The sequence below is a fragment of the Diadema antillarum genome, unplaced genomic scaffold (assembly GCF_040938485.1).
Source record: "Diadema antillarum isolate AM-2024a unplaced genomic scaffold, OU_Dant_1.0 seq00002468_RagTag, whole genome shotgun sequence".
Classification (NCBI taxonomy): domain Eukaryota; kingdom Metazoa; phylum Echinodermata; class Echinoidea; order Diadematoida; family Diadematidae; genus Diadema; species Diadema antillarum.
This window is the reverse complement of record NW_027273074.1, coordinates 1-14,304: the sequence shown is the minus strand read 5'-3', so window position 1 is coordinate 14,304 and position 14,304 is coordinate 1. Positions and strand designations below refer to the sequence as shown.

The 14,304-nt window shown below is 37.7% G+C and overlaps 1 long non-coding RNA gene across 1 annotated transcript; it reads left to right on the top strand.

Moving 5' to 3' along the window:
- Positions 1-3,246: 3,246 nt before the first annotated feature.
- Positions 3,247-5,488, top strand: LOC139714847 (uncharacterized). The gene is made up of 3 exons (XR_011709765.1): positions 3,247-3,415; positions 4,119-4,231; positions 5,373-5,488. It is a non-coding gene; the product is annotated as an uncharacterized lncRNA (long non-coding RNA).
- Positions 5,489-14,304: the final 8,816 nt, after the last annotated feature.

The window sequence follows — 14,304 nt, the reverse complement described above, 5'->3', positions numbered from 1 at the left end:
TGGTTTTGAATTACTTTTAACAAAATGAAAATGATATAGGGTAAAAATTTGAAAATCTAAAGTAATTTTATGAATACAGATTTGGCGTAAATATTCGTAGAAAAATGATAAATGCCAAATGAATTTAAATAACAACAACAACAACATCGTCGACAAATCGGAATGGAAGTGAGACAACGCAGCGTATGCAGGATAGGCAAACGTGACAGGTAGTAATAGCCGTGGATACTGTATCAGATTCTTAAACTGCCCCCCCCCCCCCCCCCCCCCAAAAAAAAAAAAAAAAAATGCCACGGCAGTCCCGGTGATAATAAGGAATCTTGAATACTGTAATAATTTAAAACGGGATGACAAACGCAACAAGACAAACCTAAAAACAAACAAACAGACACACACACACACACACACACACACACACACACACACAATGAAACGGAGCGGACTCGACAGAAAATATGATGGTCTAGCCTACCCAGACGCCATGAGAACAGGGTCTGTGAGAACAGACGTCGTGAGAACAGCGGTCATCGGGGCGAGTTCACCGGGGTGAGAACAGACGCCCTGAGAACAGGGTTCACCGTGACGCGGAATGCATCGAACAAGACTTGAATTAGTCCAGATACTGGACGATTTTAATCGTCCACATTCTCCACACTAACACACGCATACACATGCATGCACCCACGCAATGCGCCCAACCGCTGACTGCGGCACTCCACCAATTGATACTCCCGAAAAAAATAGTGTACTAAGTATTCAGGAGGGGTGATCTTGTGTACATACAGACACCATCAACGTACGTCCGTACGTACGCGGGTACACTGCATACGAATACAGTCCAATACACAGGAGCCGCGGAATGTTTTTCTGTGTGTGTGTGTGTGTGTGTGGGTGTGTGTGTGTTTGTGTGTGATTATACCTTGAGTGAGAATATCTAAGATTAATGAAACAAGTATACATCTAAAGATAACTTTTTAGATTGATCGCAAAATTACATTCCCTAGTATATCGTGTTTAGAGTGTTGATGAGGGTTGTTTTTGCAGACGGGTCCGTTTCATGAAGCTATCACATAAAAGCTATCACATAAATCTTAGAATGGCCAAGCCGCTCCTAAGCTAGGAGAGACTTTCACGGAGAAGTGAAAACCATTTCACGAAGTCTCTCCTAGGCTAGGAGAGACTTTAATTATTTCAATCGTCATGTTCGAGGGTAATACTAATTAACATATCATTAGCATATCATCTCCCTATTGTGTTACATACGGTGAGCACTCGCTACATAGACATAGCACGTATACACACAGGGTATACACACTATACAGCGCAGAGGCAACAAATCTACGACGGAGGCAAGATCCCAAAGGCCAAGTTGCATTATACACCGCTACTAGTCTTATTTCAATTAGTGAGTATGTTTAAAGCTGTCTGCAATTGAAAAGTAATGCATGAGGATTCATAATGTCATATTATGTGGATATATTTTTGTTCGAATCTTCTACAATTCTCCAAGGGCTAGCTAGATGTAGATCTAGTCTTACCGGTAGTAGCATTATCACAATAGTCCCACGTAGGCACATCGCCGTTTGTTTGAAAGACTAAATAGCCAGCTGAGTTTATGGAGCTAAATAGGTAAAACGTTAGTAATTAGCATGGTAAATTAGTAATAGTGAAATGTTTGTGGGTTGATTTTTATGATATATTTAGCGTGCAGATATTTCATGAGAGCAATTGCCCGATTTGTTCATGTATGGCTGAATTGCAGGTAACTTAAGGCCTGAATAGTGTAGGGGATCGAAGAAGAAACCGGAAATGTCATAAGAATTGGTTTGCATTTATTTTTAATTTCTATTGTTATTATATTTTTGAAGACGTGACACTAGCTGTTTTGCCTGTGTGGATAGTATTCAGAAGTGATACAAATTTTCCGTTTTGTGTCAAATCGACAGGAAAGATCTGTTTGTTTTTTTCAGTCTAGAAAATCTAGGTTATTTTGTCCCACAGAATTATGGGCCTAGCCTAGGCCTAATGTTTTTAAGTCCTAACGTGAACTGTATAGCAGTAGCGTAAGCATTTACGGAGAACCGGCTGTAGGACCTAGTGTAGCATTACCTGTGTCATTGTTACGTTTACAAGTCCTAATGTTACTGTCTAACGTTACTATAGGTCTACAACCAAAATTTGTAAAGTACCGTACTGGGGTTTCAGGGGTTATAACTGCAACCAGCCCGAACACGAAGCACTGTGTACAACTAACAGGGAGTGCCCCGGGGTTCTATCTAGAGAGTCAGACAGTGGTTAGACTAACTAGATCAAGTAGTAGTAGGAGGGCCTAGTAGTAGTACGTAGATCCAGGTCTACACAGAATATAAATTGGAAACCATGGTTCGATCAGATCTTGGTTCAGACTTGAAAGCTATCTTCAACAATTCTAAGTGCATACAGCACTGTAATCGCAATGCATATGTCACAATAAGATAGAGAATGATGTTTACCTAAATTCATTGGCATGGAACCTCTAGAATTCTACTGCTATACTATCAGATGTCTATAGATCTAGAATCCGGAGGTATAGTGATCCTGAGTAGCACCTACTGACCTAGATACTACTTAACCAGTGTATACCAAAAGTATAACCAGACTAGACCCTTAGCCTTGGTATTCCTAGATCTAATTAAACACATTATCACTAACATAAGTAGGCCTATCACTCATCAGTAAGGAAGTTAATGGGTCTTCTAAATAGTGCTATCTATCAAGGCAATTAGTAGATTCTATAGGTCCATACTCCGATGCAAGTACCACTTACACAACTTCTTTTAGCAATTTAATTCATGATGACATGACAACAGTTGTCTCAGGCTGTAACTGTGACCAACCCTAAATGTGAAACCACAGTACAGCTGGTCCTACCAAATCTTAGGTAGATGTAGACCTTGCCACATGGATGCCTATTGACAAGATCTAGAACCTCAAGTCATAATACCCCAAACTATAGGCTTGCACATGTTGAATTGAGACAACTCAAATACTAGAAGTGTGTCTTTTAATCATCCCCCCCCCAAAAAAAAAAGGAGAAAATAATATAAGGTCCTTTACATATTTAAACTGCAAAAACATGTGAACTGATTTCAAATTTCATGCATATTCAAGATATTGTGTGTAAAATCTTGTATAATCAAACAACAGTTTGAAAACACACTTGCTATTTTGTATTCACATTTTCAATTATAGTATTAGATATGGAACATCAGTCAGACTGCTACAATCAGACTACTGCATCTCACAAAGCCCAGAGTCAGTTGCTGAACTTCACTGAACACAGAACCAAGCTGCTGAACTTCCATCTTCTCCACAGCTATACTGCTACTGAACTTCGTTGAGACTTAGCTACCGGCATGGTCACCTTCAACAGAATGCAAGTATTTTAGCTAATACTATTTTAGCAGACAACATATCTGTATAATATATTTTCAAATACTACAATTGCAACATTATTTTCATTTGGACATCAAATTGTCTCTGGATCTTTAGTTGAATAGTGTTAGACAGGAAATATTGAAACGATGTTTGCTGTACTGTCCAACCTGGTAATTGAAAACACACATTCTTATCTAATGAATAGTGACCCTTCTAGAACAACTGTTCTGTGCGTTTTTTATTTATTTCACTATCTGTAGAACATGGCATACTGATCCAATTGAAAAGAGATAATTCATGGAAAGGGGGAGGGGTACCTGCATGTCTACATGTATCAAGCTCCTGGAACAAACTTTAGCAGTCACGTTATCTTAATAATGTAGGTCCTACTATGATTGTTTAATATTACCCTCTCCCTTTTCTAGTATCAAAACAACCTCATGCTCTTGCAATGTTTGAAACAAGATTATTCGACATAGCTTATCATTTTAAACTGTGAAAAGTCCTATTTACAGCTTATCAGTAGATACTAGTGAATTCAGTCTTTCAAAATCAATGGTAGGGCTTTACAATTTGATTGCTGTAGCCTGTTATAGCAACGGCTAAGCACCCATCTCTAACATACTTTCTAATGTCCCATGTCCTGCACTCTTGTTTGTAAGATATTAAATGTTCTTGTATATTGAATAAACTCCAAACAGCCAAGGACCAGACAACAGGTGAACTTCATCCAGTTCAGAGTTAAGGACTGGGGGCAAGATGCAAATGGAAAAGTCAAGTGACAGTGTCATGGATATTCCACCATCTTCATTTGGTATGTTAAAGTAAGTTGAGAAATCATATGTTATCTTGATCATCTACAGTTGGCTGCAAAATTATTCAACCCCTCTCTTACATTTTGGACACTCTGGCATAATGAATTACATTATAACTGAGATTATTTCTAAATCATACAAGTGATGATCAGATAGTTTGCTACAAGTAAATAACAGATCAATAGCCTTTGATTTGCATATAGTTACAAGCTTTAATCATTCATGGATAAAGAGATATGGTCCAGTTATCACATTTATGGTCATTTTTAGTCCTTTCAGTGATCACTGAAATACTTCGTTGAATTTGGTTTGTTCACTCAATGTTTTGATAGGTGACACAATATGATGGAATTTGATGGAGGATTCTTAATATTTCAGTTGGCAGTTTTCATTGCACAAAAATGTCTAAATGAATTAATTTCTAGTGAAAGTTGCCACCATAGAGTTTGTACAGAGGTTTAGCCATGATATCAATAATTCAAAGTTTAAGTCATGTCAAAATGAATATAACCCATTGAAATGCTTAGAGTTGTGTATAGAATGGCAAGATACTACAAAAATTCCATAGAAACAAAAGAAATTAATTGTTATCATCAGACCATAACACGTCACACTTCAGTGATGACAGAAAGGTCTGAAATGACCACAATGTGCTCACAGGACCTTATCTCTTCATGCATGAATGATCAAAGTTTCTAACTTTATGCAAATCAAAGACTATTGATCAGGTAAGCATTTGTCATAAACTATCTGTTCACCACTTGTATATGATTTAGTAATTGTAATGTTATTTCATTTGCCATAGTGTCCATAATGCAATGGGGTTGAATGATTCTGCTGCCAACTGAATAAAGTGAATGCTTGTTATTAATTTCCCCTCTCATTTATTACTAAAAATTCTTACAATTTCCTAACAGGGGCTCATTACATAGTGATTCAAACTTTGAAAACTGGCAATTACAACTTGTTGTTCACATAATATATCTGACAAATTGATGATAATTAATGAACATTTTGTTGTTATTGCTTGTTTTAATAAAGATGTACACTCATCTTAGACATTTTACAAATATCCCATTTGTGCATCCGATGTTTCTGTTTGTATGACATTTAACTGTTCTTATATTTGCAAACCCAAAGGCCTGAAGAGAGCTGAACCTCACCAAGCCTTGGGACAGACAGCTGCAGCTTAACTTCACCCAGGTCAGAGTCAGACTGCAATTGGACTACGAACTGTATAGCAGCATCTTATCTATATGACAGAACACAGGTATGCTTTCTCAAATTAAACCTGAAAGTATAAAGATTTTACAAAATAAACAACTTGAATAACAGTTGATAAAAGGCAACCTCTGTTGATGACATATCAGTTACGGGTAATTTGGTCTTTCTTATTTTAGCAATTATTGTAGACTTGGTGGACAAACAATGTCACCTCTGTATGTGAACTGTTCCACACGAGAAATTAAGAAATTAGTGCATTTATATACCCCAGTTGGGAGTTGATTCAATGTTTATGTCTATATCGGCCACAATAGTTGATTAATGCACTGACATGGCAATGCAGCTGACTTGTTGCAAAACCCATTAATTCATCTTTCTGTTTATTTTTGAACTCCCAGCTTGCCTGATATGATTTGCAATTCTTTCTAAAAAAGTCAAATAAGTCTTAACTGACATGAATGAATAACATTATGTCAGATGAGTGATTTAAGTCACAGGCACATTTTCATTTTGAGTCTGTGTCACACCTTTTTTGTTATCAGGAAGAATCTGATACACTAATTCTTGTGTATGACAACCCAGACGATTTTTTTTGGTTTTTTGTTTTTTTGCCCTTGATGCTGTTAAACTGTCGCTAATATACACGTATTGTATATGAAATTGCTGACAAGCAGCTCTGTGTAATAATATGTGTGGTAGTCGTGTGTGTATTCATTCAACTGTACACCCACATGTTACCACTCTGTATAATGTCAGGGAGAGGGGATGTGATTTGCATGTCGCAAAATTTCAGTATGTAACCAGTATTGTTTATTTTTTCCATATTCTATTTCTTTTGTCCTTTCTTTCTTTTTTCTTTCATATAGATTCTCAAGGCATGGAGCTTGCCAAAGGTGATGCATACAGGTTGAATATAACATATGTTGGTTTTGACCGCTGTGGATTCAATCCTTCAAAATTTAATGATATACAATATACCCGGTATACAATTTTTTTTTTTTTTTTTTGGGGGGGGGGGGAGGGTGGCTGCATTAGATGTGAGGATCTGATGTGTACCTGCAGCACTGTGATGAAAGTCATGAATGCAAATTTCATGGTGATTTTGTAATAGATCCTTATGACAAAAGCTTCTAGCACAACAAAAATTCCTAAAATGGAGTGTGAATATTATGTCTTTCAGGACATCATTTGGAAAATAAGAATAGGTCTATTGTTGCTAGACCTACACACATGATAAATTTTCAAATTTCATGCACTTGCTGCAAATGACATGAGTAATATTACAGAACCTAACAACATCTGGACTGTTTTCTGTCTGCTTTTCTATTTTGTGTTCACATAATTGGCATGCTCAATTTCAACTTAATCTGATAATCCCGTCATTATTGTTGCTCTAGAGTTTTGTATCCTTGTTTTTGTCCCATTCATTGCACCGAACATAGCTAGGTACGATTAAGAGCTTAAGATAGACCGTATACTTCAGAACCTATTTGCTAGCTATGCTTTTGCAGAGTGTGTGCTTTCTTTCTAATATTCAAATAGTTTAGGAGAGTCCATCTGAATTCAGTTGTACATCATTTTAAAACTTAGAGTGTGCTCTTTCAGAAACAGTATTGGCCTTTTTTTTTTCTGCAGGATACTAAGAAACCACTATTGAAGTGCTACAGAGCATTAATTCAAAGAAGAGTTCAATGTTTATTTGACGAAAATTGGTTTTGAAATGGCTGAGATATCCAAAATGAAGGATTCTAATAAAAAATGGAACCAACCTTTTTACTAGAATCGCTTTGTTTTACTCTGCTTTTGGATATCTCAATCATTTCAAAACTAATTTTTGTCAAATAAACATTGAATTCTTCTTTGAATTAATGGTCTTTCATATTTCATAAGAGGGTTCTTATTATATCACCCCCCCCCCCCAAAAAAAAAAAAAGAAGAAGAAATGTTAAAAATCTGAAACCAGGTCTCAACCAAAACTTTACCAGCCCTTTAACCAGAAATCCATGTTTGGTGACTTTCTGTTGATTTTTTTTTTATACAGAGTCACAATTGCAGTGTTAGATATGAAGCTACAATCAGACTATTGCAGTCTGACTGCTGAACTTCACTGAGTTTTGTCATAGACGAGTCCACATAGTCCACATGGCATAAGTGCTTTGCCAGGTACATGTATTAACCAAACCAGAAATGAGAGAAATCCCCCTTCAAAAGAAAAAGCAAAAAAAATTACAATACAAAACAGAACAGAAAAATTAAGTGTGCAAACAATTCAATGAAAAGCAAATGGGTGAATTGAAGCACTCTGAAAAAAAAAATTATATATGTAAAGTGTAAGAAAGCATTTTAAAACAGATAAATGCAAATTCTGATTTCTGATCTTTGATGATTAAAAGCTGTTGTGCAGTAGACAAGGTCATTATTATTAGTATTAATATCATAAGTAATACTCTGATATAGGGAACCTTAGAGTGCAAAGAAGGTGGATTGCAACACATATCATATGCTTACAAAATATTTGCAATAATAGCATTGTGTGAAGTTAAGCTGTTTTCATATTTTGATTAACAAACCATGAAAACATTTCAAATGATCATGAAAGATCTGTTGATGTATAAGCGATCCAAACATAAATACATCAGTGAACGTTGCAGTGCATTGTTTTTGCTATTATTTCCAGGCGTGTGACGGCAATATTTATGAACCCAGTTAGATATTATGTCTATGCGGGCAATTATTATTTGATTAGAAAGATAGAATTAGGCATAGTTTATAATGTAGAAATGAAGTAGAATGTAATACTAGAAAATACTGTGAGTGATAATATTTTCACAATGACTCTTACCAGTATCACGAATGTGGTTGTGATAATTGAGCTGTGATTATGGTGACATTGAATAATGAAATACTGTTTTTTAAGATCAGATTTTCTAATGAAACAGGCAACGAGAATAAAATGTATGAAATTTTGACAGCAACAGCTGTTCCAATAGTTTTTGCAGTTACATAATCACTCATATGACATGTTAAATTGTGAGGAATTGATATTAATGAGTATGAAATTGATAGCAGTGAATGAATTAAATAATTTAATCATTGTCGGCATATGTCCTCCTGCCTCTTTCAATGAAATGTGTTCCCATTGTGGCAATTGATAAGTGAAATCAAATCCAACTATCATTGTGATTTTTACCCCCACCTACTACTGAGGGAGTTTGTTCAACCAGCGCTAACTTTATATGGGTTTTTTTTTTTTTAAAGCTGTACCATGGCCATGCGTTGTTCAACATTGAATAAAGTTGTGTTTGGTTTATTCAAAAAATCTCTTTGTCACGTGTGTCTATATGTATCGCAAGTCAAGTGCTCAAAAACTGTGAATTAGATGAATAAACTGGAAAGTCCTATGATTTTTCACAAATGATGTTACCATGGCAACACACTGTTCAGTACAGTAGTAACGAAAGATGAATATACACAAGTACATAGTATAAATTTCTAATGTTTCAGATTTCTAGTCAAATGCTCAAAAGCTTAGGAAGTTAGCTGAATCCAAAATATTTTTGAATGATTTTCATTCAAAATAATCTGTTACCATGGCAACACGTGTGAAAAAGAACAAAAGAAATTTGCACATCAGTCTATGTACTTAAGCAGTCTTATGTGCCAGATTTCAAGTAGAATGCTCAAATACTGAAGGAGTAAACTGAATCTACACCTTTTTTTATTATATTCATTGAAAATGCTGTTACCATGGCAACACAATGTTCTATATCTGTGAAAGATGAAGTTTACACAACTTCATATCATGGTGGTCACATGTACCAAATTTCAAGCAAAATGCTCAAAAGCTGAGAGATAGCAGAATCCACAATATTTTTGTATGATTTTCATTCAAAGTCTGCTGTTACCATGGCAACGCATTGTTCAACAATGGCGAAAGATGAAGTTTCCACATCTACGCACTATGCTGGTCACATGTGTGCCAAATTTCAAGTCATATGCACAAAAATTAACAAATTTAGCGAATTCACAATTTTTGTATGCTTTTAAGTGAAAACAAATGTTGTTACCATGGCAACGCATTATTCAACAACAACCAAAGATTAGTTTTGCACATCTACATACTGTAATGGTCACGTGCCCAATTTTTGGTCAAATGTTAAAAGAAATTAAGGAAGTTAGGTCAATTCACATATTTCTTTGTGTGATTGGTATATAGAAAAATTGTTGCCATGGCAACAGATTTTTTTTCGCACCACACATGAAAAAAAGTGTTTTGCACAACTACACATTACATTTATCTAATTCTATGCTGAATTTCAACTGCATTGCTTTAAAACCGAGGGCAGTAGTTCAATCCACAACAATTTGTATTATTTTTGTGAAAATTTGCCGTTGCCATGACAACGTATTATGCGATATTAATGAAAAAGATATCTTGCACATCTACCTTTGACAGTGGTCACACATGCCAAATTTAGGGTCAATTACTCCAAAAATGAGACAAAATTTTGATACAATGGCTCTCTCAAAAAGCTATCACATAAACTTAGGAGTGCTCCTGACCACTCCTAGATTTATGTGATAGCTTTGCCAAGTTAGGAGAGACTTTATGTGCTAGCTTTGTTCATGAAATGGTTTCTAGAAAAAGTCTCTCCTAAGTCTGAGTTTATGTGATAGCTTTATGCGATAGCTTTTTCATGAAACGGTTTTTAGCAAAGTCTCTCCTAAGTATGACTTAGGAGAGAGAAAGTCTCTCCTAAGACTTTCATGAAACGGACCACTGTACAATAAGAGTTGGGTCGTCAGCAACCTGACAGCCGTATAGCGCTCACAGATATCGCAAATTCACATTCCACGCAATTTTGCACTATTACTGTCATGAATGTGTATTATGAGATACGGGTCGTTTTATAATGTGTGCATGTGCGTGTATTGGATTGTACATAATAGTTGAGGAGTATTTGTAAAGTAACATGAGAGGACATTTCATATGCAGAGTGGGCATAGAGTAAAACGGTGTAATTTCAGATGTGCTTATACATGTATAGAGACCAGTGAGAACGTATTGCACGAGTAGACATCATGCACCTACAATGTGTGAATGATCGTGTGCATGCCATGGGCGTAAATCCCGGGGGGGGGGGGATATATCCCCCCCCCCCCTGAAATGGAGGAGGGAGGGATGACCTGTACAATCATCCCCCCCCCCCACCCTGAATTTTGAAAAAAAAATGGAGGAAGCAGAAATGTGATTGTATCAATTTTGGCACATTGCATGACGTTTGTACGCCGGCCTTCAGACAGGTATAGCTGAACAGTATTCTATCTTGTAGGAAAATGTATACATAATTTCCTCAAGCGCTCGCTCGCTTCACTCGCTCGTGAAGAAAGTAACATCGACATACACTGTAGGCCTAAGGTATGGCTCAGACGTTGACAACGTCAAATAGTATCAGAGCTACCAAGTCTCACGCATTCTGCGTGAGACTCAACCATTTAGGGCCTGTCTCACGATCTCACGCAGGGCACCCATTTTACTCACGCATCGGGTGAAGTCTGCAATTTGTGCCAAAAATAAGGAGCATAGCTCAAAGGATTCAAGTAATAGTTGCAATTGAAGGTATATGTCCCTTTTGTCTTTCAAAATTCGTAAAAAATAGTCACTTAAGTATGCACCAGATCGCATCATTAAGAGCTAATAATTCAAAAACGCTCCCTACCATGGGAGGGGTGACACCATCCTGGTTCGCGTGCGCATGCGCGCGAGCGCCGAAACGCCGAGTCATGAAAATCTCACTCATAAAAGTTTTTTGAACTTGGCATCTCTGTAGTATAGGCCTACATGTAAACATGCTATGACGCGAGTAACTGGGGACCATCTGCAAAATATGTACGAAAACAAACAAACAATAACAAAAACTATATCGCCATAATTGAACCCCCTCCATTTTCTGAATCATTCCTGAGAAACGACAGTGACTGATGACTCAGTCAGGATACATCTATGGGCATACCTAGGGAAGATCAGGGGCGTCGAATCTATCTGGAGGGGGGGGGGGGGGGGCAAAGGGGCATTTGCCCCGCCCCTACGGAAGTGTTTAGGCAGACAAATCATTTATCCCCCAAGCAATTCCCGAGATGAGGACAAATCTCGAACTTTCTTAATGGAATATTGTCCAAATATCGCCAGAACTATGCACCAAATCGTTGTATTGCAATCATAAACATGCAAAAAGCTCCGCTATACAGGATCCCTTTCGATAGACTTTGTACACTTTTGAGATTGACGTATATTTCCCTAATTTATCAAAGAGTGTGCAGCAGATCTTTCACTTAACAAAAGCACCCTCATATGCAGAGGCGTCAATAGGGGGGGGGGGGGGGTCCCCCATAAAAGTGGGACAAACAAAAGCGAAAAATATACCTACAAACGGCAGTTTTGGGAGTGTAAAATGTCAAAATTTTGAAGCTCGCTCGCTCCGCTCGGTCGCATATAATCGCCATGCCATTCTCCTGATGTTGCTGCCAGTGACTGACAGCAGTTGCGCCCGGTGCGCCCCTCCCCCTTAATTTCCCAAAGCGAAAATATAGCTACAAACGGCAGTTTTGGGACTGTAAAATGTCAAAATTTTGAAGCTCGCTCGCATTTAATCATTATGCCATTCTCCTGATGTTGCAGCCAGTAATTGCCAGCAGTTTTCGCCGATGCGCCCCCTTAATTTCCAAAGCGAAAATATAGCTACAAACGGCAGTTTTGGAACTGTAAAATGTCAAAATTTTGAAGCTCGCTCGCTTCGCTCGCTTGCATTTAATCATCATGCCATTCTCCTGATGCTGCTGCTAGTAATTGCCAGTAGTTTTCGCCCGATGCGCCTCCTTAATTTCCAAAGCAAAAAAATACAGCCACAAACGACAGTTTGGGGGATTGTAAAATGTCAAAATTTTCAAAAATATAGCTACAAACGGCAGTGTTTGGACTGTAAAATGTCAAAATTTTGAAGCTCGCTCGCTTCGCTCGCTCGCATTTAATCATTATGCCATTCTTCTGATGTTGCAGCTAGTAATTGAGTATGTGAATATAAGAACGACCCAAGTTCATGGAAGATCATTTCGAGTAAACTAAAAAAAAACTTCATATCTTTTTTATTTGTCCAATAATATTCTATTTAACTGTGATGGGAAGGCAACATTGTATAGGCCCTATACAAATTAGAACATATATTATTATGACAATTAACATTTACATTAGTGGAGAGGCCATTTTGTGTGGTGGACTTGGGTCGTTCTTTGATTCATGGACTTGGGTCGTTCTTTGATTCATATACATGATATTCTGCTATAGAGATGGGAGAAGGATGAGAGAGGGCGCTATTATATGAATGTAAGAATGACCCAAGTCCTTCATTCTTACATTAATATAAGATTTAACTCATTCATTTCAGGCACTTCCGGGGGTAATTAGGATTTATCATTTACACACAACATGAGTCCATGCATAAGCTACAATTTCCCATGTCAAACTAAATTTGGCCAAAAATTGGACTTGGGTCGTTCTTATGTTCATATACTCAATTGCCAGCAGTTTTCGCCGATGCGCCCCCTTAATTTCCAAAGCGAAAACATACAGCAACAAACGACAGTTTGGGGGACTGTAAAATGTCAACATTTTCAAAAATATAGCTACAAACGGCAGTTTTTGGACTGTAAAATGTCAAAATTTTGAAGCTCGCTCGCTTCGCTCGCTTGCATTTAATCATCATGCCATTATCCTGATGTTGCTGCCAATAACTGCCAGCAGTTTTCGCCCGGTGCGCCCCCCTTAATTTCCAAAGCGAAAAAATACTCTCTAAAAGAATAGAGTGAAAATTTTCACTCTTAAAGGAGTGAATACAAAAAAGAGTGAATTTTGAGTGAAATTGGAGTGAATTTCGAGTGAAAATGTTCGTGACGTCAGGGATCGCTCGAAGATTTTGGAGTGATCCCTGACGTCACTCTAAAACGAGTAAAAACGAACATTTTCACTCGAAATTCACTCCAATTTATTTTGGAGTGATCCCTGACGTTACTCTAAAACGCTGAAAACGAACATTTTCACTCGAAATTCACTCCAATTTCACTCTAAATTCTCTCTTTTTTGTATTCACTCCTTCAAGAGTGAAAATTTTCACTCTTTTGTTTTTTAGAGAGTACAGCCACAAAGGACAGTTTTGGGGACTGTAAAATATCAAAATTTTCAAGCTCACTTGCTTCGCTCGCTCGCATTTAATTGTTATGCCATTCTCCTGATGTTGCTGCCAGTAATTGCCGGCAGTTGCGCCCGGTGTGCCCCCCCCCCTTAATTTCCTAAGCGAAAAATATAGCTACAAACGACAGTTTTGGGACTGTAAAATGTCAAAATTTTCAACCTCGCTCGCTTCGCTTGCTCGCATTTTATCGTTATGCCATCCCCCTGATGTTGCTGCCGAGTAACTGCCAGCAGTTGCGCCCGGTGCGCCCCTCTTAATTTCCAAAGCGAAAAAATGCAGCCAAAAACGGCAGTTTTTGGACTGTAAAATGTCAACATTTTCAAGCTCGCTCGCTTCACTTGCTCGCATTAATTGTTATGCCATTCTCCTGATGTTGCTGCCCAGTAATTGCCAGCAGTTGCACCCGGTGCGCCCCCCCCCCCTCTTAATTTCCAAAGCAAAAAAATACAGCCACAAACGGCAGTTTTTGGACTGTAAAATGTCAAAATTTTCAAGCTCACTCGCTTCGCTCGCTTGCATTTAATTGTTATGCCATTCTCCTGATGTTGCTGCCAGTAATTGCCGACAGTTGCGCCCGGTGTGCCCCCCTTAATTTCCAAAGC